This window comes from Bombus vancouverensis, chromosome 3 (assembly GCF_051014615.1).
Source record: "Bombus vancouverensis nearcticus chromosome 3, iyBomVanc1_principal, whole genome shotgun sequence".
Lineage (NCBI taxonomy): Eukaryota > Metazoa > Arthropoda > Insecta > Hymenoptera > Apidae > Bombus > Bombus vancouverensis.
In genome coordinates this window covers 10,235,460-10,258,968 of record NC_134913.1, presented here as the reverse complement: position 1 = coordinate 10,258,968, position 23,509 = coordinate 10,235,460, and the positions used below count along the sequence as shown (strand labels likewise).

General features: G+C 35.9%; 1 long non-coding RNA gene across 4 annotated transcripts in view; it reads left to right on the top strand.

The window, feature by feature from the left end:
- LOC117165838 (uncharacterized) overlaps positions 1-21,269 on the top strand; it is a 171,286-nt gene extending 150,017 nt beyond the window's left edge. For 2 of the 4 annotated variants that reach the window (XR_004466097.2, XR_004466098.2), the window contains exons 3-4: positions 4,712-4,834; positions 19,625-21,269. This is a non-coding gene — a long non-coding RNA (uncharacterized LOC117165838). The remainder of the gene's footprint in view (positions 1-4,711; positions 4,835-19,624) is intronic. The other 2 variants (XR_013061927.1, XR_013061928.1) reach the window with 1 other exon arrangement.
- The last annotated feature ends 2,240 nt before the right edge of the window (positions 21,270-23,509 follow it).

Genomic DNA, 23,509 nt, shown 5'->3' with positions numbered 1-23,509 from the left:
CTTTGTACCAATGAGACGTATGTGAATCGAACAATTACATTTTTTCGAAAAATGGAGTTCGAACGGTTAAGGAATAGAGTGACCACGTGCAGGTAGATTTTCACTCGAAAATCTTGCGATTCTTAGGACGATTATCGTGTTTGCTTTAAAAGTGCAAGACGCTCGAAGCTTACGAATGAATGTAATTTAATTTTCCACTTTATACTATAAGGGAACTAATTTATGTGCCTCTCAGAAGCCTTTTGATCGACGAATCTGCGACAGAAAATTAATTAGCCGCGGTTAGAATACAGTTTGTCGTAAACAGAGTGGAATTTAAGATGTGTATTTTGGAAAAAAATGAATTGCATTGGTTTGGAGAGGGATATGAATTTTGGAATTGGATCGTTGATATAAATGTGAGAACACCGAGAAAATTGTTCGAGTTTCGAAGCTTTATTTGCATTATAATACGATCCGTTGCTTCCAGAGACGCGTGTAAAACTGTGTGGCGATCGTCTGTGATTTTAAATTTTACACGCGTGTACGACAAAGAAAAAGATCTCATCTGTTGGATGGAAATTCTGCAAAAATGGTCACGTGTAATTACAAATCGATTTATACTTCGCGGTTTCTAATAAGAATAAACAGGGAAACGGATCTTACAAGTAAAGAAATGGACGTGCACGTACGCGAGACGTGAATTAATTGGAATTTTTAAAAGAAAGATGGGGTTAAAAATGAACGAAGAGAAAAACAAGATAAATTACGCTTTTTAATACGGAGGATACGAATATCAGCAGGAAAAGGAAAACCTGGAACTTTCTACGTTATAAAAAATTTGTAGATACACTGAGGTTAAAGAAACTTTAAACCAAGAAATAAATTTTTAATTGGAAAATATTCAGCGACGTGAACAGGTTATCTAATACTTGACAAGTTGAATTGCTAATTTAATGTTGCGCAACGCGATCAAAATATCTTCGTTACTATCCTTGCACCAACATCGTTATACCATAAATATTAAATAAAATCGGCACAGCAACATAGCGACTATCATAATTAATGCGTGGTTTGTAGGAATGGATATTAACACTAGAACTAGCAAAATTCAAATTGACTGGTTTTACAATTTTATTTTGAACTTCCTATTTCATGTTATATTTTTTTCCACAATGATGTAATGACTTTCGTAACGATAACTAAAAGAATAATATAATGAATTTTATTTTGTTTTTTTATGTATTCAAACTGAAAATAATTCTGTATCGAGGCTACTTATACCAATACCAGTCAAAATGACTGGTACTTGTCAAAGTGTAAAAGGATGCTGCGATCTGTTTATCGAACCCCAATTAACCAGTTTCCTCGTTTTGTACAACTTCCCACGTGTTTTTCAAATTTTTACTGCGTATCGTTCGATATGGTGATATCAGTTATCAGGAAAATTCCGGATCGATCGTTAGATCGCTAGATGCTAACACTAGAAATACCACAGCGATCAAAACGACTGGTTCTACAATTTTATAAATGTGTCGACCTTAGTTTAGGGATGATGGTCCCAGATGGATTAATAATACCAAAAATGTACTACACAACATGGAATTCCTTCTGTAAGAAAGTAATAAATCAATAAATATAAAAATATTCTATTCTTGTGTATTATTTAAAGACCACTCATTTTGACTGGTTTTGGTAGAAATAGCTTTGTGTTAACTATCGGTATTTCCAGTGTTAAAAACATACGAAAGATATGACTTAGGAAAAGGAATTAGAAAAATGAAGAAACACCGTTCTCGTGACAATTAACTCTTTCGTGCGTATCTACATGAGCAGCTGGCTTTCAAAGTTTCCATACGGTTTTTCCACGTCTCACGCGAATTCCAACCACGTGCCGTTTCGTCGCGGTAAATTCAGCTTGTCCTGTGAGGGTGGCAGCCGTTGAATTAACGACGGTACAAATTTAACTCGGTCGCGTGCAACAAATAAACGAACGCCGCTGCAGGCTAAATAATTATTGCCGAGCAAAATGGCGTGCTGAGCGGCCAGCCAGCGTAGCGGCCATTTGTACGTGGCCAACTCATAAACGCGGCCCAACTCTGCTCTGCCACGGTCCTCTCTGTGTTGCACGAGACCCGTTTTCTACAGAAAACAGCTGCTTGAACCTTTCAGTGTCCCTACAATGGCAACAGAATATGCTACAGTTACGATTTCATTTATCTGAAACTCACGAGATTTTTAAAACTCTTTGTCCGTGCAGTGCGCACGTTGTAATAGAAGACGAATTGCCAAACGAATTACACAGTTAACACGTTGTTGACTGGCAATTTTACTGAGAATTTATCTCATGTCACCGGCTGTTATTTCGTGATTGGATGTGGAAATAAAACAGTATAAATAAACTTTAATAAATTTTATTTGTTATTCAACTTTTAATATTTTTTTGGCGAAAAAAAAGCGCATCGCGAGTTTACTCGTGGCAACGTTTGGCCATGAAAACACGAGTTAACTCGTGACCGGTCAACAATGTGTTAAGATTCGTGTCGTTACAAGGATAATTACGAGTGATCACGTATTTTGTATTTTATCTACCGCGTGAAAAGCGTATGTTAACCGTTTGATTGCTAAACGTGTGTATACAGGGTGTCTGCGAAATCACGGTACAAGTCGGCTGATGATTCTACGCGTGGAAATAAATCGAAAGAAGAGAGCAACGTTTCTCTTCGTTTACGGCTTCGTTTTCGAGAGAAACGAGTTTGGAAACCCAGCAGGTAGCCGCGTACGTAAATAGAAATTATGAAACTTTTGTTTCTTTATTATTGTTACTGATTATTAGTACTTTCTTTACTCTGTGTTCAATTTCAATGATTTCATAGTGAAGGATAAGGCTAGTACCTTTTAAGAAACATTTTATTAATCAGGAAGCAAATAGCGACACTGTTGAAAATGACAACGTGAGTTCGCGCTCGTCATCCATATGCAGATGTGCTAGTTACAGTAAATAATAAGTAGAAGATAGTTCTAGATACAATCGATGGATTTAATCGATAGGTTTAAGGGTGTGTGTTGAATTAGAATGTTCTAAAACAGCGTCTTTTTGTGATTTCTTTTAGAAGGGAAAGAAAGGAATGAAATTATTGAATTTTGAGATATGGTTTTATATGTATTTAACAAATATAAAAAAATTTTTTTAAAGTAAAAAAGAAAATTATAACAGATTTCTAAGCCTATTTCATGGGCTGCAGGTTTCAATCAGCGTGAAAGATCCACCCCGTAATTCTTGACTGTAACGAAAAACCAAAAAAGGATTAAATTATTCTCGATGAACTAAAAAAGTTCGTCAAAAAGTTTATTTAAATAATTGCTATAGCACCTTAAAGTTTATTTCTTCTTTTTAAAAAACACATTTTTTCTTTAAACCCGCTAAAATTTTTAATTTCACACTATTTCCTGCCTTTTTTTTTTAATTCATCGAGAAGAAAAGTATATAATAATTTAATCCTTTTTTGGTTTTTCGTTTCAGTCAAGAATTACGAGGTGTATTTTTCACACCGATTGAAAACTGCAGCCTATGAAATAGGCTTAGACATCTGTTATAATTTTATTTTTTTACTTTAACAAAATTTTTTTTATGTTCGTTAAATATATATATAACCATACCTCAAAATTCAATAACTTCATTTCTTTCTTTCCCTTCTAAAAAAAATCACAAATAGACGCGGTTTTAGAACATTCTAATTCAGGACACCCCCTTAAGATATTCTTTTGCTTTTTATCCCTAATAAAGAAAAAAATAACAGCTACTGTGATCCTACTTCTAAATACAGAAATAACAACAGGTTATGGGCCCGGGTTCAATAATTAGTTATTATTTTATTGAAAATATTATTAATAGTAATAATATTGAGGAACGCAGACGATGACCTAAAAAATAAAAAAGAAAGAACGCGATCGATGATTCAGTGTTGAATATCATAAAGGCGCTCTTTTTTTTTATTTCTAGTCCATGTAAGAATGTGCAATAAATGTTTCTCGGCTCGGAATGGTGTGATAAATTTATCCAAAGAATAAAATAATAGCTATTGCGACCCTACCTCTAAATACGGAAATAACAACAGACGCTGTCCACGTTTAACAAAATACAGACACGAGCAGAAACAACAGTTTCATAATTTGAAACAACCAGACGACAGACGGCTACCCGATGAATGTTCAAACTCATTTTTCTTGAAAACGAAGCCTCGAGCGAAAAACACGTTGTTCCTCTTCTCCACTTATTTTTCCATCTGGAATCATCAATCGACCGTTTGTACTATAATTTCGAAGACACCCTGTACATGTACTTTCACGTTCATTAATATATAGAAAATATTAATTTACATTAATATATAGGAAAGTATATATATCCGTTTGGTAAATTTTACTCAGAAAAACACATTTGCTGTCTTAGCAAATTGATAAAAACTAGGAAAAATTTCCCAGGTGAAGAATTCGTAGAATTAGGAGAAAAAGGTGAGTTAATAAGTTAGGAAGAAAAAAACTGGCTATGAATTAAGATAAATAAGTATTATATGGTCAGCAATTCTTATTCTGCTCTATTAAAAGTTCAATTAGTGTTCTATCAAAAGCTTGTTATTGTCTGAGGATAAGCAAGAAAGAAATAGTCATGTACATCAAAAATCTACATGAAAAAACGTTTTTTTTCTAAGTAGCGCAACATTTTTGTTTGCAGCACATCGCCAGTTTAATCGACAACGAGAGAGTTAATTCACGTCTGGTTCGATGAACTTCTGTCAATCGAACGCTGTCATCTGAATACTCGGAGTGCGAAGTCCTGGTTTTGCGGAATTTCACGGTGAATATCGAACGAACCATTCGTAATATTTGGATTATGTATAAAACTCGTGGACTGAACATTTGATTTTGATGATGCGAGAACCAAGTATTGCATAATTCAGTATTTTTAACGCATAGTAGCAAGTAAGGTAGAAATGTTCACTTTATACCACGTCTGATATTTTTCTATATTACCATTATTTTCTATGTTACTTTATGATTATTTTACAACTTGGTCTTTTTAAAACTATATTTTATTCCGGTTTCATCATCGTTTTACAGTTTCGTTTTTCTTTAGATCACCGCTTCATTCGTCTCTTCGATGTAGAAAATATCTCTCTATTCGAGATTGAAACTGTGGTAATTTTCAGATCTCGTTAGGATCTTTATTCTGATCGTAGAACGATTTCATTCTTTCTGTGAAATATTTGAAGCTGAAATACTTCGAAAGAAACTTTTACAATCTCGTTACATCTCTTCTGACTGTACTGTCTACGTTTTTTAACGTTGTTCGTATGCAGATTTCGTTGGATGAAAACGATAAACTTGTGGAACACGAATGAAAGAGAAATTCCTTTGGTTAGCCATTACTTGGTACGCGTAAACCACTCAAAAATCATACTAATCCACTCCATTTCGTGAAAATTTTATAATTTTAATATAAATCTACTGCTTTATTTCGCTCTTTTTCGACTTAATTATGCTTTTTCTAACATTCAAAAGAAATGTCCAGCAAATTCTTGTTGATACGGATGATTTTTCGCTGTAATTTTACGTGATACGTCTTGTTAAAATTCTAAAAATTTGTTTGGTCTGCTGAAATAATAGCAATAAATATGCAAATATAAATATACAAATATGAATATAAAGATACAGAAGCTAAACGTTTATTTGTTAAAACTGATTTGATTTCTGCGTGACTAAATATATATGGAAATATTTAAAAATTAATTTTCAAACGTAGTGTAATAAATGAATTTAACAATTTCGAAGAAGGCAAAGATTTGAATAAAATCAAATATACCTGCGGTGTATCATTGCTAGCTAGGAATCACGTTTTTAATTTAGCGCTTTTTAACAGATTCAATTTCATTATTCGCTCGAAACAACTTTGTTTACGGAGCCCTTCGTTCCATATTTTTCTTACCTTTATGAAACGAGGATTTTCAATTTTCCGCGAAGCGATACGATTTTGTATTTCATATTGCCACAACTCGGGAAATAAACTATTAAATTTAACCTACATTTACGAGATTGGTACAGGTAAATCGTACTTTATCTCTTCGATACATTCTGTGATTGAAATTTTTCTAAAATTTCCTCCACCGTTTAAATTACAACCACGTCTGCGAATAAAAACAACTAGTAACGTGTTAAATAAATAGACGAAATAAATAACGGGAGCTCTAAATCGACCATACAATTAAAACATTTAAAATAGAGATATTACAAAATTCTATTTAAATTCCAGTATCGAAAAGCTACATTTTTGAAAAAGTCTCCTCCTCCATTTACTCGAATTGTATCTCGCTCTGCGATACACGTTACGTAAATTCTAATACAAAAATAAGAATTGCACGTACGTTAACATTAACGATAATGAAAAATAATTATTATTAAAATAATATTCAAAAATTCTACTTATCTAAATTTTGCTAAAATTCCCCCCTCTTATTTAAATTCTAATTACTCGTATAATCGATATTATGCAAATTATCGCATAAAAATACATTAACGATAATAATAATAAAAAAAAAGATAGCGAGAAAGATAGTAAGACATGCGTTTAAAATATTAAAAAATTCTATTTGAAAGTTATTATAAATTCGTGTGAAAGTAGATCTTGTGGGGAACTTTGGCAATGTACGGTGTCTCTGTTTAAACTGAAAATTTCCAATTTTTCCGAGCAAACAAAGAGAAGCACAAAGAGTGCAGTGACGAACGAGGCCAGAGGCCTGTAAGCGCGCGAATCGAGAAGGAAGGGAGAAACGGAGCTGAGAGAACGAGAGAACAGAGGAACGTCTGTTCAGAGGCACGCGCTGCCATATCGTTGCGCAACAGCTTGACCGATCCATCGACTCGAAACACGCGTCGACGATTAACCGCGTTATCCCTATTTGCATGCGGCATTTATACGCCACGCTAATTAGAAGCTACGTATTGTCTATCTATTAATTTGCTCGTTTTTTTCGGTTTCTTCCTATCGCCAGATCGTAAGATGTGTTTCGCACGACTTTGTTAGGAAAAGATGAATTCCACTGAGAAATGTTACAAACGTTAGATAAACTTGTTTCACAGTAGCTGTTAGTATTACGGAGCTGTTGCTTTGTGAGTGTTAAATAGTCTGTGGTTAAACATTCTTAAGTATAATTACACAAATTGAAGTAATTCAACGAAACTTTTTGCCATTTGTTCTCCTGAAACTGGTAAACGTTAGAACCATAGCCTTTTCCTCGGTTTTACTTCGATCGCTTTTAAACTGTTTCAATCGTTCGATCGTTTGGTCGAGTGTGATCTCAATCACGTAATACAGATATTCCGTAATTGTAAAATAATTGTCCAACTATTCCAAGAGTAAAAATATCTTCGATTCTATGTTTTCAGTTGTCTGATAATCGTAAGTTGCATTTATAGTTTCTTCGTTGCGCGTTAATTTAATCTTCGGAACGTGCTCGTGATACAAGTTCTAACGTATATGGATATTTCGAAAAATATTGAATTAATTAATTGAATAATTATTTCGATAATAAAAATCATTATTCATTACCTTTGAATTGCCTAAATTGAAGAAAACAGATTGAGATTCGTTTTAACGGTTATACGGAATAAAAACTGATTCGGAGCGTTTAAACTGGAACGCAGACGAAATACGGACGCGTGAAACATTACCTGGGAGTTACACCGGGTTATACAGGGTTAACTGGTAAAGTGGTTATAATGCGCCAGTGCGTCATACAGCGTCCTTGGTGCAGTGCACATGACGCACGGATGCATCGTGTGCGAAAACTTTTCCACGTTTGATTGTCACAAGTCTGCTCGTTTAAAATCCACACGTTTCCTGCGCTTCTTTCTTTTCTGCGTTTCGTTTGAATTATTTAAATCAATTAGTTCAAGCTTGTTCGATCTCACGTTTCTTTATATATTCGATTCGAACAATTTCTTACGAACGTTGAGACAATAAATAAACGATAACGCGAAAACGTAATTAACATAACCGATTTAATCTTGAAAGAAATGACATTATTTTCGAAATATATTAAAAAGATTCAAATTCATTTCGTGGTCATTGAAACATAGTTTCACCATTTACATATTTAGGTATTTAATAATAATTACGTATTCGATAGAAAGAAAACCAATGAAAAATTGTTACTCAGAAAAATAAGATACGAAGCTAACAGGAACCTGCTAAAGGCTTTCGATTTATTACGAAACAGCCAGAAGACCATATTATATCTTGCATTTCTTTTCTTTCACAAATTACCCAATATCAGATAGCAGAACCGATCTCAAACTTTTGACCTGTGCTGTGTCCTAGGCTAATAATAAAACTAAAAATCCTCCCACACTCATTTCCATCGAGCTTTCTACCTGACAGGCTTTGCACGTGATTTTTCCACGAAAATTTCCCTGTCACTGGGATTAGAGACGTGTTTTGTCCATGTTGGTGGACAAGCGCGTCGGTCAACGACGGTCGATTAAAAAATATCGAGAGGCGCGGAGAAAAAGAAAAGAGGATAGAGAAAGAGGGAAGAGGGAACGGAACGAGGTCGAAGTCGAACGGAAGACAAGATTGATTACTAAGCGGAACGTATGGAGGGTCGGGGACAAAGCAGAGACAAAACAGATCGAAACACCATCCACGCTTGGGGCGGGTTTCTATTTGAGCACCCTCGGCCACGCTCGAGTGCCTTACTAATTCGATTAAACGTCGCTCCCGACCTTCCGTACCTTCGACACGTGACAGTCTAATTAGCGTGCGATTATTTCTGTAATGCCAAACAGGCCACCCGTACGTTATTTGTGCCGTGAAATAATATTGGGGAAGGTATCGATGGTGTTTTTAGAAGATTTCCTATGGCGGAGCGGCAAATTACACGCTTGCAATGAGTTTCAGTTTGATTAACGCTAGAACTACCAGTCAAATTGACTGGTTTTACGATTTTATTTTAAAATTCCTACTTCGTGTTATATTTTTTTTATGTAATGAATTTTTTGTAACGGTAACTAAAAGAATGATCTAATGAATTTTATTTTGTTTTTTATGTATTCAAACTGAAAATAATTTTGTATCAAGGCTACGTATACCAATACCAGTCAAAATGTAAAAGGGTGCTGCAATCTGTTTATCGAACCCCAATTAACCAGTTTCCTCGTTTTGTACAGCTTCGCGCACGTTTTTCAAATTTTTACTGCGTATCGATATGATGATATCATTTATCAAGAAAATTCCGGATCGATCGCTAGATCGCTAGATGCTAACGCTTAACGAAATACCACAGCGGTCAAAACAACTGGTTCTACAATTTTATAAATGTGTCGACCCTCGTTTAAGGATCATCGTGGAGTAATAATACCAAAACTGTACTGCATAACATGGAATTGCTTCTGTAAGAAAGTAATCAATCAATAAATATAAAAATATTCTATTATTACGTATTTTTTAAAGACCACTTATTTTGACTGGTTTTGGTAGAAATTGGCTTTGTGTTAACTATCGGTAGTTCTAGTGTTAAATATTTGCGTTTTAACTGACTTAGACGCGAGTACATGTCTTTTGGTCGACCCGATGAAATTGCAATGGAGCTGCTTTTTCAGATACGTTATGTGTGTATTAGGTTGCCAGAAAAGTTTCTTTCGTTTTATGAGAAAATAATAGACGCACTATGTTTTTTCTTCTATATTAGTTTATCGAATTATGCATGAACGTAATAATAGAAATAGAACGAAATGGATCATACCTAATTCAATAAAATAATATAAAACGGAAATTGTTGTTCATCTATTATCACCTTATGAAACGAACGAAACTTTTCGGACAACCTAATACAATGGTTGGAACACATATTTCTTCATACTCTTGCTTCTCATCGAAACGTATTTTTTTTTCTTTTTTTATATATCAGGTCCATTTCATTTTCACGGTATCGATCGTACACGAAATTCAATGTAATTGAATGTACTAATTAATTGCTATGTACTTGATGCGATAAATACAATGGTGTGTAAATGCTTTTTGGTAATTGGGAATTTCCTAGATATATAAATATCGTAGAAGAAAGAGTGTATTTTAACTTTCCTTCACGTTAAATTTCTACGTGATAAGCAAATTCGCGAGACATTCGTTCTTCTTTATTCGCGTTATAAACACTAATTTGAAAAATTGAATGATTCTATAAAAACTTGCATCTCGTTTAATAGAATCATTCGTAGAGCGCAATGAACTAGAGAGTGACAAATACAAGAAAAAATTTTGTAATCGAAATATCCAGATTGGTTAAGGCAATGAACGAATAAAAATTATCCACTAAATATTTATTGTCTATGAAATTCTCATTTGATAACATGAAATATCATCTCTATAGATCGTAACCCACGGTTCCCAAAAGAAGCTTTTAACAAGCTCCTAATCATTTCCCGGGTTAATCTCGTTCTCTGTTAAATGTTCTATTACTTATGCATTGATATGTACTTTCTTACGTACACAGAGCGTCATGAAGGTGCGTTTAGGCGAAGCGAGCTCGTTCTTGCGCCGCTTCGTGGTGGGTTTAGACCAACGGAGAGTATATTCGTTGTCCGCTCGGTAAAATTAAAAGATGATATCGTAATCGAGCATTCGTCCACCGATCGGACAAAGAATGATCTCACTTTCTTCGCGTTTCTGTACACGTTTGGTTAACTGTAAATTGTTAAAATTTCGTTCAGCGTGAGAGCACAGGCGAACGAATGCTCGTTTGCGCTATTCATTTCACGAAATTTTACCAGAGCGGTGAAAGAGCTAAACGCACAATTAAACGTAATTAGAGCGGAAAATCGAAGCGTAAACGAGCATTCGACGACTGTTCGTCAAATAAAAAAACGGCACGTTATGAAAGATCCTAAGAACGTTTGAAAAATCTTCATTTATTCGTCGGTTATGGTCGCCGCGAGTCTAATCGAAGATCGAACTGGAAATAACTATCGAGCGTTCCAGATGCCCGGTCCAATCTCTACAAACGATCGTACACAAAATTGTAAATGAGTTTACGAAGCTATCGGTCGATGGTGGTTTACAGAAAACGAGCAGTAAAACGCTGCTGCTCTCGTTCTATATTCTTGCTGGTTCGTTCTAAACGCGGCTAGAGGTGTTGCAGCGAGTCGAATCGGCTCTTGAATCGCATCGAATCGGCCGAATCGATCGATTTACGATCACCAGCGCACACCTGACCGACCATAGAGTGGCGCCGATCGAAACGCGGGTATGCACGCGCTCATTCCCGCATTATTCGTCGCGTATAAGTGGGAACGTACACACATGGGTGCAAGTTAGGTCGCACGGCTGACCCAGATATGCGCGCAGCGTCGCGTCGTCGCGCGAAGCGAAACGCGATTGAAACAGCCCGCTCTAGATTTCGCCGCCGTTTGTCGTATCATCGGCCATCGTATCGCGCGAAATATCGTCACGCGACGTCTTCTACTGGGATCCTGATCTATACAGAACTGTACGATCGATCCACTAACTATGCTAATAGACGTAGCTACGTGCAAGTTGCTACGAAGTCGCTCGACAATACAAACTTTATGGCGTCTATTCAGGTAGTTTTGTTCTTAATGCTGTTGTCAATTGCCGCGGTTGTTCATGGTTGTATGGTTTCTGGGTAAATGGAACGGAAACGTTGGATAGATTGTGGTTGGACGAGACGGGTTGTTTAGGTGAATCGAGTTTACGAGTTCCGAGGAAAGTGAATGCAAAAGGAAATATTTTCGTATTGGCGGATTGCGAATGTTTAGGGAAATTCAGGTTTTTGTATAATCATTATTTTATACCCTTGGAAATAGAATCGTATAAATATGAAGTAACGTGCAAGATAAATAGAGATTTGTTTCATCCTTGAAATGCTGTACACGCCTTGGATATTTTGTATATTTTTGCAGATCATGTGCAATGCGCATTCGAATTTCTCATAAACGTAGAAACATTGGCAGTGGGTAAGCAAATAAAAGGATAACTTTAATAATATGCAATCGATCATTGAATTTTTCAATCTCTCCTTATGTTTCTTTCCTGTAGCCTTCAAAATTATCACAATTATCCCGTCAAATTCTTAAATTGTATCTCATTGTTGTACGTTATTTAATGCTAATAAACCTGAAAGCCAGAGACCAAGTTGGAGAAGAGTTCAGACTCTTCGCTGTCGCGACTCAGGCATGTTAAAATTTCGATATTTCTTTTATCCGCCCTTGTGCTTCGATTTAAGGCAACCCCGTTGCAAATATACGAAACAGAAGGCACAGAGTTTTGTCGTATCTCCGATAAAAAGTCTGCTCTTGAAAGTAGCCGCGAAATGGTTTTAATAAACCTGAAAGCCAGAAACCCGGTTGTATTTGAAGGAGAAGCTTCTGCTGTCGCGACTAAGCTGCATTAACATTTTTTTATCCTCCACGATATCTAAATTTAAGATGATCCTACAGATACGCAGAAGACGTAGAATTCTTTTGCCCTTGATAAAAATTCTACTCTTGTAAAATAACTGGAGAACAGTTCTAATAAACCTGAAAGCCGGAAACGTAGTCGGAGAAGAACCTAAACTCGAAACCCTTGGCTGTGGCGAATAAGGCGTCGTAACCATAACGCAGCCACGAGTTCCAGCCGTCTGGCAGACGAGGCGCACAAGCTGAGCGTATCCGGCACGAACGTGCGCATAAGTGCACACCGGAATGCCCGACGTAGCAGCGGTGCATACTTAGCGGTGCATACGCGCCGCACACGCATACACTCGGTCACGCGATCCTGTATGCGCATACACTGTCTCTCAAAAGTATACGGACGCTTGGTTGCGTTTGACAAAATGTGATGTAAAATCGTAGGAACGTAGGAGCAGCTGATTTTTATTATTTTGTCGTTGTTACGTTATGGTTGTGTGTGTATAGGTGTACGCATATGTCGTCTATGAATTGGAAACATAATTTAAGAAATTGTGAAAGAACGAGTCGCAGATGTGAGACATCGTCTTAAGTTTGAGAGAATGTGACTTGAATCGCGGTTACAAGCAACCACGCAACCATCTCGTTATTTATTCGTTGTTGATGTACGTTGTATATGTTGCAGAGTGTTTTTAAAGCGAAAAATGTCACATAGAACGGGCTTAGAAGGTTAGTTAAACGCGCCAAGTAACATCGTTCAGGTTTGATAGAGGGAATATAACGTGAGTTCTAGAAAAGAGTAACTGCGACGATCGTAGTACAGGCCGCTTGGTTATGTTTGACAGAGTGTGATGTAAAATCGTAGGAACGTAGGAGCAGCTGATTTTTATTATTTTGTCGTTGTTACGTTATGGTTGTATGTGTATAGGTGTACGCATATGTCGTCTATGAATTGGAGACATAATTTAAGAAATTGTGAAAGAACGAGTCGCAGATGTGAGACATCGTCTTAAGTTTGAGAGAATGTGACTTGAATCGCGGCTACGAGCAACCGCGCAACCATCTCGTTATTTATTCGTTGTTGATGTACGTTGTATATGTTGCAGAGTGTTTTTAAAGCGAAAAATGTCACATAGAATGGGCTTAGAAGGTTAGTTAAACGCGCCAAGTAACATCGTTTAGGTTTGATAGAGGGAATATAACGTGAGTTCTAGAAAAGAGTAACAGCGACGATCGTAGTACAGGTCGCTTGGTTGCGTTTGACAGAGTGTGATGTAAAATCGTAGGAACGTAGGAGCAGCTGATTTTTATTATTTTGTCGTTGTTACGTTATGGTTGTATGTGTATAGGTGTACGCATATGTGGTCTCTGAATTGGAGACATAATTTAAGAAATTGTGAAAGAACGAGTCGCAGATGTGAGACATCGTCTTAAGTTTGAGAGAATGTGACTTGAATCGCGGCTACGAGCAACCGCGCAACCATCTCGTTATTTATTCGTTGTTGATGTACGTTGTATATGTTGCAGAGTGTTTTTAAAGCGAAAAATGTCACATAGAATGGGCTTAGAAGGTTAGTTAAACGCGCCAAGTAACATCGTTTATGTTTGACAGAGGAAATATAACGTGAGTTCTAGAAAAGAGTAACTGCGACGATCGTAGTACAGGACGCCTCTAAATTGGAGATACAATAGAGAAAGGGGTGGAGAAAATCAATTGGATATCGTAAAGTAAGGTTTTTCACTGAGAATCTGATCCACATTGTTGTTATAAATATATTACAATGATTTTGTTATTTAATCGTTATTATTAAAGTTACGGTAACCTTTATCTCGAGAGGCCACAATGTGAAAATTGTTAGATCGCCAATTTCTGAAACGTAACAAATTCTTCGCTCGTGAATCCCCTAATTTCTAATATCATAAATCTCACATTGATTTACTAATATTTTTCCAAATTTCTAAAGACCTTCGCTAACCCGATTAGCAGTCTAACTTACAATCTGTAAACCTATTTATATGCACATAGAGTTACAAATTGGTCAAACCTCTAGATATTAGGTTGTCCGAAAGGTTTCTTTCGTTTCATAAGGTGATAATAAATGAACAACAATTTCTGTCTTATATTATCTTATCGAATTAGGTGTGATCCATTTCGTTCTATTTCTATTATTATGCTCGTGTATAATTCAATAAATTAATATAAAAGAAAAAACATTGTGCGTCTATTATCTCCTTATAAAACGAAAGAAACATTTCGGACAACCTAATACTTACGAGTAACAGTGCGTGTACGCGTCAGAGACACTCTGAGTGCTGTCAGAGCTAAAGAGAAAGAGAGAGAAAGAGAGAACAGTCAGGAGCGGGTTCCGCTGGTGCGTGCGGGCATGTGCAAGCGCAAGGTCGTGTCGGGGTTGGGAATTCGGACTGCCAAGGGTTCCCACCCCTTCGTATTGCACTAGAATTCTGACACTACTACCTGGACGACCGACTGCTGCTAGACGAAGATGGAGAACAACAGAGAAAAGAGTGGGAGGCAGATAGAGAAGGGCCACTCCGTCTCGTTTCCTTTCCGAAGCGTATCCTTCGGGAATACGTACCGGGTGAACCCACAGGATTCCATGCATCGGGTTGGTTCGCAAACCTGTTTCACAGGGGGAATTTGTCACGTTCCCTGCTAATCCGATTTTCACGAGCCATACGTTATCATGGTAATAATTTTCGTGTAAAATTAGTAACACTGATTTTTACGCGTCTTATTTACCAATTATTGTGAAATTATCAGTGTAAATAATATTTATGATTTTTACAGTTATCCTTCTATGGTATTTGCATACTATGTGTGCGTTATCGACCAGCGATTTTAAGTTATCTTTCATCTTTTTATATTTTCGTTTAAATCTAACTTTGCTTAGAAAGATTAAGGTAACGCGTTGCAATGAAAGCCATTGGACGATATTCTAGAGACTTGGAAGAATATTCAAGAATTTTGGGCGATTTAAAAAAAAAAAAAATACGGATCGCATGGATGTAAAGGACTCAGTGTGCAGTCGACACCGGTAAAAATAAGGTTGCAAACGAAGGATTATGGATTATTGCGTGAAATCGGTTTCTGCGTTGTGAAAATTTCTGTTTTATTTAAAAGTTACCGCGATATTACGTATGTTTATATCATATATGTGTGTATAATTTTTTAAACTACGAATTTCATCAAATTTTATTTAATCAGATTAGTTATTAGAGTACTACATGATTATTAAAGTACATACGCTGCAAGCTAAGGTACCATTGGAAATTATACGAGGAACAATATAATTCGTTATGTTTCATTCAATTTTCCGATAGTTAATATTAATTCGGATCAATAATTTTAATATTGTACAATGTATAAGTATTCTCAAAACATATCGAATAAACATATTTTGTTTTAATCCTTTTAAAAATATACCAATTAGATCGAAACAATCGATAGTGTCTCGACTGAGAACGATATAAAATATTACAAATAATATAATTGTAAAGTAGTAATTATAAATTAAATTATAAATGACTGGTTTTAATACTTTTAACCCCTAACGTGTTTTTCTATTACAGTGTTCGTCGCAAAATCGTTTTCGTTTACTTCATATCGTTCCGTTTCATGACGTGCATCGTTGTTTGACGTATACTTACACGTCGTTTCGTTTATACGTCATTTCCGTTTATAACTGGCGTACGATGAACGTGTCGAGATTGTACAATACGTCATTAGATACATTTGCAAGATTATGAGTTGCGAAATGGATAGTAATAGAAGCCTAATAATAAGATTGGCTAAGCTTAATGATAAAAGAATATGAAACACGTAACATAATCAATAAAATATATTACATCATAGCGGGGAATATAGTTTGAAAATATAATTTTTCATTATAAACTTCGGTTCGTTTTTAAATCATTAGACACTGTGTATCACTATGGAATATAGTGACAAGTATTTGTCAAATTATAAATTTCAAATTATATCTTTCTATATCGATTTATATAATTTCGCGAGAAATGAATAAAATTTGTTTCGGTTTTATATAAAATTTTGTAAAAAGCTACGAAGAATATTTATTTCGTCCTTGAGGGAATTTTAACAATGTTCTTTCGATATTTGATTGAATCAATGATTAAAACGTTACGAATGAATTTCCGTAACCGTAAAAAATTCCCCAATGGAATTGTCAGCCAACCCTTTTTTCATCGGTAGGAAGATAATTCAGGAAGGAAGAAGAATCTTTTGATGAACAGAAATGCCGGGAAAGGATTGAAGTTCCTTTTCCAAGTGGATGAAGTACGTAGTTGGAGTGATAATTGACTGGGCGATGATGAAACTGGCTGACTCGCGATCTTCCTAGAGGTAGCTAATATTTACGTTGAACTAACAGGAAAAGGAAGTTCTTCGTGAAGTAGGAAAAAGCTTCTCTTAATGCGAAATAGCCACTCGTTCTTTCAAAATAACGGCTGAACGAGTCCCTAGTAGAAAATTAATAAACAAGCGATTAAGAATTCAAAATCTTTTTTCTAAATAATTCCAGAAACGCAAAGAGTTTCTATATTGTTTAAAACATCTTCAAAATTGATTAAATAAACGTAGCGATATTTCTTAGAATAATTAACAATTATGTTATTATAATTTTTCTTTTGATTATTTTTTACTAGAAAAATACTACAATAAAAAGGAAAAATACTTTTTGATTCTAAAGTTTCTTGAAAATTCTCGAAACTGATGAAAAGCGTTGCTATCGAATATGAAAAAAATTTTAATCGTATTTAACTATCTAAATGTATTTTCTTTATTATATCATCTTATACCGTAAATAAATAAAAATCACGTAGAGGTTAAAGAGGACCAGTTGCGCGATAATTTCGCAACGATCACCCGTTATACAGGCAGACCGATCTGTTCGCGTAATATTATAGTTCGGTGAACAGTAATCTGGGTTACGCCCTCCGCTCGATTCATAAGAACCGCGCGTTAAAGTAGGAGAGAACGTGATTTCTCTCGTACCTTCGTTCTTTCTCCCTCCCCCTGTCGCCCTTCTCTTTTCTAGCGACACCCTTTTCCTCTCTTTTCCTTTTTCATGCTTTCTCCAAACGCTCTCTTTACTTTAACCCCTTTCCCAATCTCTGTTTCTAATACTTCAGTTCTTCTTTTCTTTTTCTGTGTTTTCCTGCTCCTCTTTTCACTTTCACCCCTCCTTTTTTTTTAATCTTTTATCTGCTCTTTTAATTAGTACACTCGCAATTTTATCTTACGTTGTCTTCATCTCCAATAACCATCTTCTTTTCTTCAAGATACTGTAAATGTTGAAGTTGTGAAGTCTACAGAAAACGATTGGCATTGATATTCAAGTATGGAACTATCATTGATAGTTTTACAGCTAATTATTATTTACTAGTTTTTACTAGTTCAGTTTTATCAGTCTGTAAATGTGTCAGAGAAGGTGTTCACTGTTTAACCATTTAACACCAAGCAGTTGCACTGCTTCTCAAAATCACTTTCGATCAATTTCAAAAAACGCTCCTTTTCAAAATTCGTCAAACTTTGTCCCTGATTAATGCCCCTAATCTTTCTTGGTCAGGCTCCATTGACAGAACAGCGAATAATTTATACATCGGATTAATATTCCTAACAAATCTTTGATCTGAAGATAACAAAACACCTACGTATAATATATAAATTAATTTTACATCTTTTAGATAATTTGGATTTAACGAACCAGATGTTGAACGGTTAAACAGAGAATTTATCCAACGTTTCATTTTTTCCTTCCCATTTTTCTCCTAAAATTAATATTAAAATTTCTATCGACACTTATTATCCTGTTCTATTGAAGAACACTGTGAATACTTTCAGTGTTCCATCATATTCGTAACGTATATTTGTATCATCCTGAATAATAGAACAATTAACGTCCTAAGAGAGAATGGCGAGAAGAAAATTGAAGGAAATGGTCCAAACTTGTTGCATGCCATCCGGACGCTTCTTTCACCCTCTCACCCTTATCTTCTCATTTCTCTTACATTTCTCCGCGGATATTTCTTGGTCTCGTCATACCAACCAGGAATTTCCAAATGGATCTTCATTTTTTAGATGGCCATTTTTCTCACGTCCATTTTCGCGCGTCTTTTTGTTCCTACGTTGCAAGATCCGGCTATGGCGAACGGCTGCTTTGCATTTATACGTCTACTTCCTCGAGAAGCGAATTTTTTATCCTACTACGTTCTATTTTGCTCTACTCTACTTTTTTCTTCTTCTTCGTAATCTCGCCGCGTTCTACTTTCTCGCGTTAATTCTGGATTTACGAGCGTTCGTGCGTCGTGTTGCAAATAGTTGCGAATATTCCGATTCTTTCATCTCGATGCAATATCGATCTTGCGAAACTTGCGATTCGCTGACTCAAGGATTATCGATAACGTTAGTTACATTTCTTTCCATACAAAATATCCGAAATTCGTAGTGTTAAATAGAAGATTGAGTCAAGATTGTATAAGATATGAGACTTTTTTCATTTTCTTACCGAGAAAAACGTCATTAATTACCATTTCTAATTGATTCTTTACACCTGCACCGATAATCAAAATGGGTTAATAGGTTATTCGCTAGTAATAAATTATTAGTAAGTTAAAATCGGTTCAAATTATAGGTCTTGAGTCTTGTAATTTCTTTTAAAAGATTGGCATGTTTTTGAATATATTAAATATAAATTGTGTGGATGATTAAAGAGTGATATATCGTCGAGATATTACCAGCTCGATTTATATACTATTCTACCTTTCATAAGTGATCCTATACTTTTTCTACCTATAATTACTATTATACTAATTGCTATAATTACCTCATATGTTACTAAATAAATAAACATCTTATTATAATAGGAAGATATGATTTATTTCAATAGAAATAAATTCTTTTGCAACGTTAAATCATGCAGCACGACTTTCATGAATCACTGTATCCTCTTTCTTTTAGTTACCATTATTATTTTAATAATATGTACCTACTATTATTTTAGTAATTTGTGTATAGCAAATAGATAGATAATCATGCTGTTATACGAAGACACGATTTGTTTTAATAAACCAAGTTCTTCTGTAAGTTTAGTTTAGGTACAGAAACTATCATGAATGACCAAACGTTTTTTTTTTTTTTTATTTGCAGGGCTGAGACTCGCAGAGGACCAGAGGAGTTTATTGAATAAATCAAGGTCAAGCGAATGAAAGAGCGACGAGGAGGGCCGAGGCATCGGCCGGGATTCTGTCGTGGCGCAGAAAAATCAAATTAAACAGCCGCTTTTAAGTCGAATTAAAACGAATGCGCTTAATTAAAGCGGCCTGTGCCGCTCAACTAAAGGAGTTTTATTGACGGCGACCGAGTCTCCTTTGTCGGTGCCACCGTGTACCCTTTCATTATTACGTTAAAAGATGCCCGCGACTTTTTGGTTTTGCAGCAAATAACGCTCTATTTTTCTCTCCGTTAAAGACAGCCCGGTTTTTTTCCGATTTTTCAACCCGACTTCTCTGTTTTTCAATGTTTCCTTTCTTTGTGATTTCGAGACGCGTTTCAGGATCCAGCTTCTTCGTAGCCGTGTTTTTTGCTCCTTTCATTCTTACGGCTACGTGAATCGGAGATTTTTTGGAAGCGGCAGAAACATGGTGAAAAAGAAACGAGCGTGTGAAATTAATTTACTGTCCTTATTGCTTCTCTTTGTTAATTGGATTAGAGTGAAAAAAGCGATAGCCCTTTAACATATTTGCTGGCGTTAGTTTTATGGAAGGTCTGCGTAGTTTTTATGGAAATTCATATTTTCATAGAGCCAATGAAAAATCTGGAATCTAATGGTAGGTAGGATGTTATCTCATCCGCTGAATGTTATACAAGTAGCTACTGTATCTTCCTTATTTTCTATACTTTCACTTGTCGTGTGCATTTTCCAATTTGTCATCTTCTATGAACGCGTAAAATTCAGCCATACGCGGCGGTTATTGAACGAGAAGCTCGTAACGAATGCGAAGAAGAAATGTTTTTACTATCGTAATGCATAAAAATCCGCGAAGCAAATGTTTAAATAAAGCAGCTAACACAACTCGTGCATTCTAGTTTTCCATATAGTACAGCGCAGTTTCTGAACGATTTATTTTAAATTCTACCTTATTTTATTACACTACCAAAGGGTTAGATGATAAAATAATTCGTTTCATCGTGGCTGTAACGATGCTCGTGGCCCATGGTTTATCGGTCAGAAAAATGTGCAGACCCGTGACAAAAGGAGTCATAACGGAACCGCGTTCGCAAGCCAAAGACGAGCACGTTAACGGTGTCTGAGGTTTCACCGCGCTAAATACACACTTTTTCCCTCTCACTCGTCGCGTTAACGTCGAACCAACCGCGGACGACGACTCTTTTTCTTTTCTCTTACTCGACGATGCTGTCCGCCGTGAAAAGAAGCAGCTACTCCATCGTAGGGATAAAGACGAGAAAGCGTAGAAAAAGCCACGGTTCTCGTTGCAGAGAAAATCGGAAGAGGATCGACGTAGAAGATGAATAGAAGGCGAGAAGCAGAGGTTCTCCCTTGAAACAGGGGGACAATCTTCCCCTGTTCATTGTGAGAATTTCTAATTGTTCGCCAATGTTCCGGATATGCTAAGGGAATTTTTCTCTGGGAAAATGGTACGTGGCATTATCTCTTACCATATAACGTATGGATTATCGAGAAATTATAATTTTTTTTAATAAATTTAACAGTTGAAAAGCAATGCGTAAGTGTCTGGTGTTTTTATTGTAAATTGGCAACTAAGTGATTGCGGATTTTGTCAATACCACCTAATGACAAAATCCGCAATCACTTAGTTGCCAATAGAAATGAAATTATGTAAATCATTGGCGATATTATGTAACGTTATAGGTTTGATAATAATAGCATCAGTATTAGTAATATTAATAGCTGTTAATAATAGGATGATGTATTTTAACAGTATAATTGATATTAAAAGTAGGGTAAGGGGATTTTCTTTCGGCAGGGTGGATGCGACTAATTAAGAAATTTAACAGTTGAAGAGCAATGCGTGAGTGTCTGGTGTTTTTATTGTAATTGGTAATTAAGTGATTGCGGATTTTGTCAATACCACCTAATGACAAAATCCGCAATCACTTAGTTGCCAATAGAAATGAAATTATGTAAATCATTGGCGATATTATGTAACGTTATAGGTTTGATAATAATAGCATCAGTATTAGTAATATTAATAGCTGTTGGTAATAGGATGATGTATTTTAACAGTATAATTGATACTAAAAGTAGGGTAAAGGGATTTTTTTTCGGTATGGTGGATGCGACTTTTTGTTAGAAAATTGTGTACGTATCGTGAAAAAATTACAAGTTTTCTAGGAAATTGGGTGATTTAAGCGTAACGTACAAATCTTGCTTTTAGAAATGAAATTATGTAATTATTAGTAATTGTGTAATTATTGCAGGTAATCGTGTAATTATTAGTAATTATTAGTAATTACATAATTACGCAGGTAATTACGTAATTAGTAGCGTCGTATCATTATGATATTTCAATGATGTACTATTAAAACGATGCCTGTAAGTTAAAGAAGAACTAAATATTAGGAAAAACATAAGAAGCCACTTCTCAATTTGTTCATTTCCTTTGATCTTCCACTTCTTCCTTGCTACTCCTAAACGATACCGAAAAGTCACAAGCTTCGAACTTCGATCTTATCGAAATCCCTGAAATCACTGAACTCTGAAAATCGATAGTTGCCGAGCGAAAAATCCTAACGGTATGTAAAAGCTACTATTATGAAAATTTTATTTCAGTTACGTACTTCAACTCTTACAGGTCTCCTTAGTTTTACAGCAAATGAAAAGTATATTTCACTGCTAGAAAAGTAAAAATCCATTTCACAAATGATAGCACTAAACTGGCTTACATCGCCATAATCCTCATCTAGCCAATTATCACAAATATAAACCGGTGATAGTTTCCAAGCAACAAATGAATAACAAAAAAAAAAAAAAAAAAAGAAACAGAAATAAAAAGAAAAAGAAACTGTGAATCGAACATAGAACGAGCGCAAACGAGGGAAGAACAATTCTCGCGCCCTTCGTGTGCGGCAAGGTCCGTCCTGCTCGTTTCTTTCTCCTCCGGCTCCTCTTTGCTCGTTTTCTCGCGGCGTCGTCGTCGTCGTCGTCGTCGTCCCTTCTTCCCATTCCATCGTCCTCTTTCTCTTCTCTGCCGGCCGTGATCTCACGAGATTTATTAACACGCGTCGCGCCTCGCGGGGATACGCCGCGCGTTGCGAATTACGGATGGAGCTCGGTCGCGCGCGTTCACGCGCATCACACCGCTCGCCTATATACTTACTTATGTACTTCGCCAGTATTATTTGCACACAATGCGACTTATGAAAAATATCTGTATTAAAGAACCGCGTTTTCGACGTGGACGTCTCATTGTTCAGCGTGGGACGAAGTTAAATCACAGACCAGCGAGCTTTCTTCTTCGATAATGGTTGGCGGGACGATGAGGTGGAGGGTGGGGGGATATATAGAGAATTTTTGGTAGATTCGCGCATTCGTGTTAAAGTAACTTTCTTACGTCAAATTTCGTCCAGATGATGTTTTCTAATTTCTTCCTTTATTTCTCTGTGTATTTTTGAAGGCATCGATCAATGTATCATTTATGAGATTTATCAAACAGACAGACTGTCGTAACTACGGTAAAACTCTGTTTATCTGAATTTGTAGTGGAACAAACAGTTTAGGTGTAGATATAATGGAAGTTCGTATACAGCAGGAGCTCGCTAAATTTCTCCCTGCTACCCATTATTTTTCGTTCATACAGGTAATAGGAGTTGGCGCTCGGTTAGTGGGTCAGTGAATTCAACCAGCAAAAGTTCAGTTAATCGGGCATTCACTAAAATTTCCCTCCGATAAATCCAGTTCCACTGTATTGAATAATTAGCGCGAGCTTTGGCGAGCGAAATAGGAAAATCCAATGAAAATTGCATTTAACGAGGAAGTCAATAATCGTATAT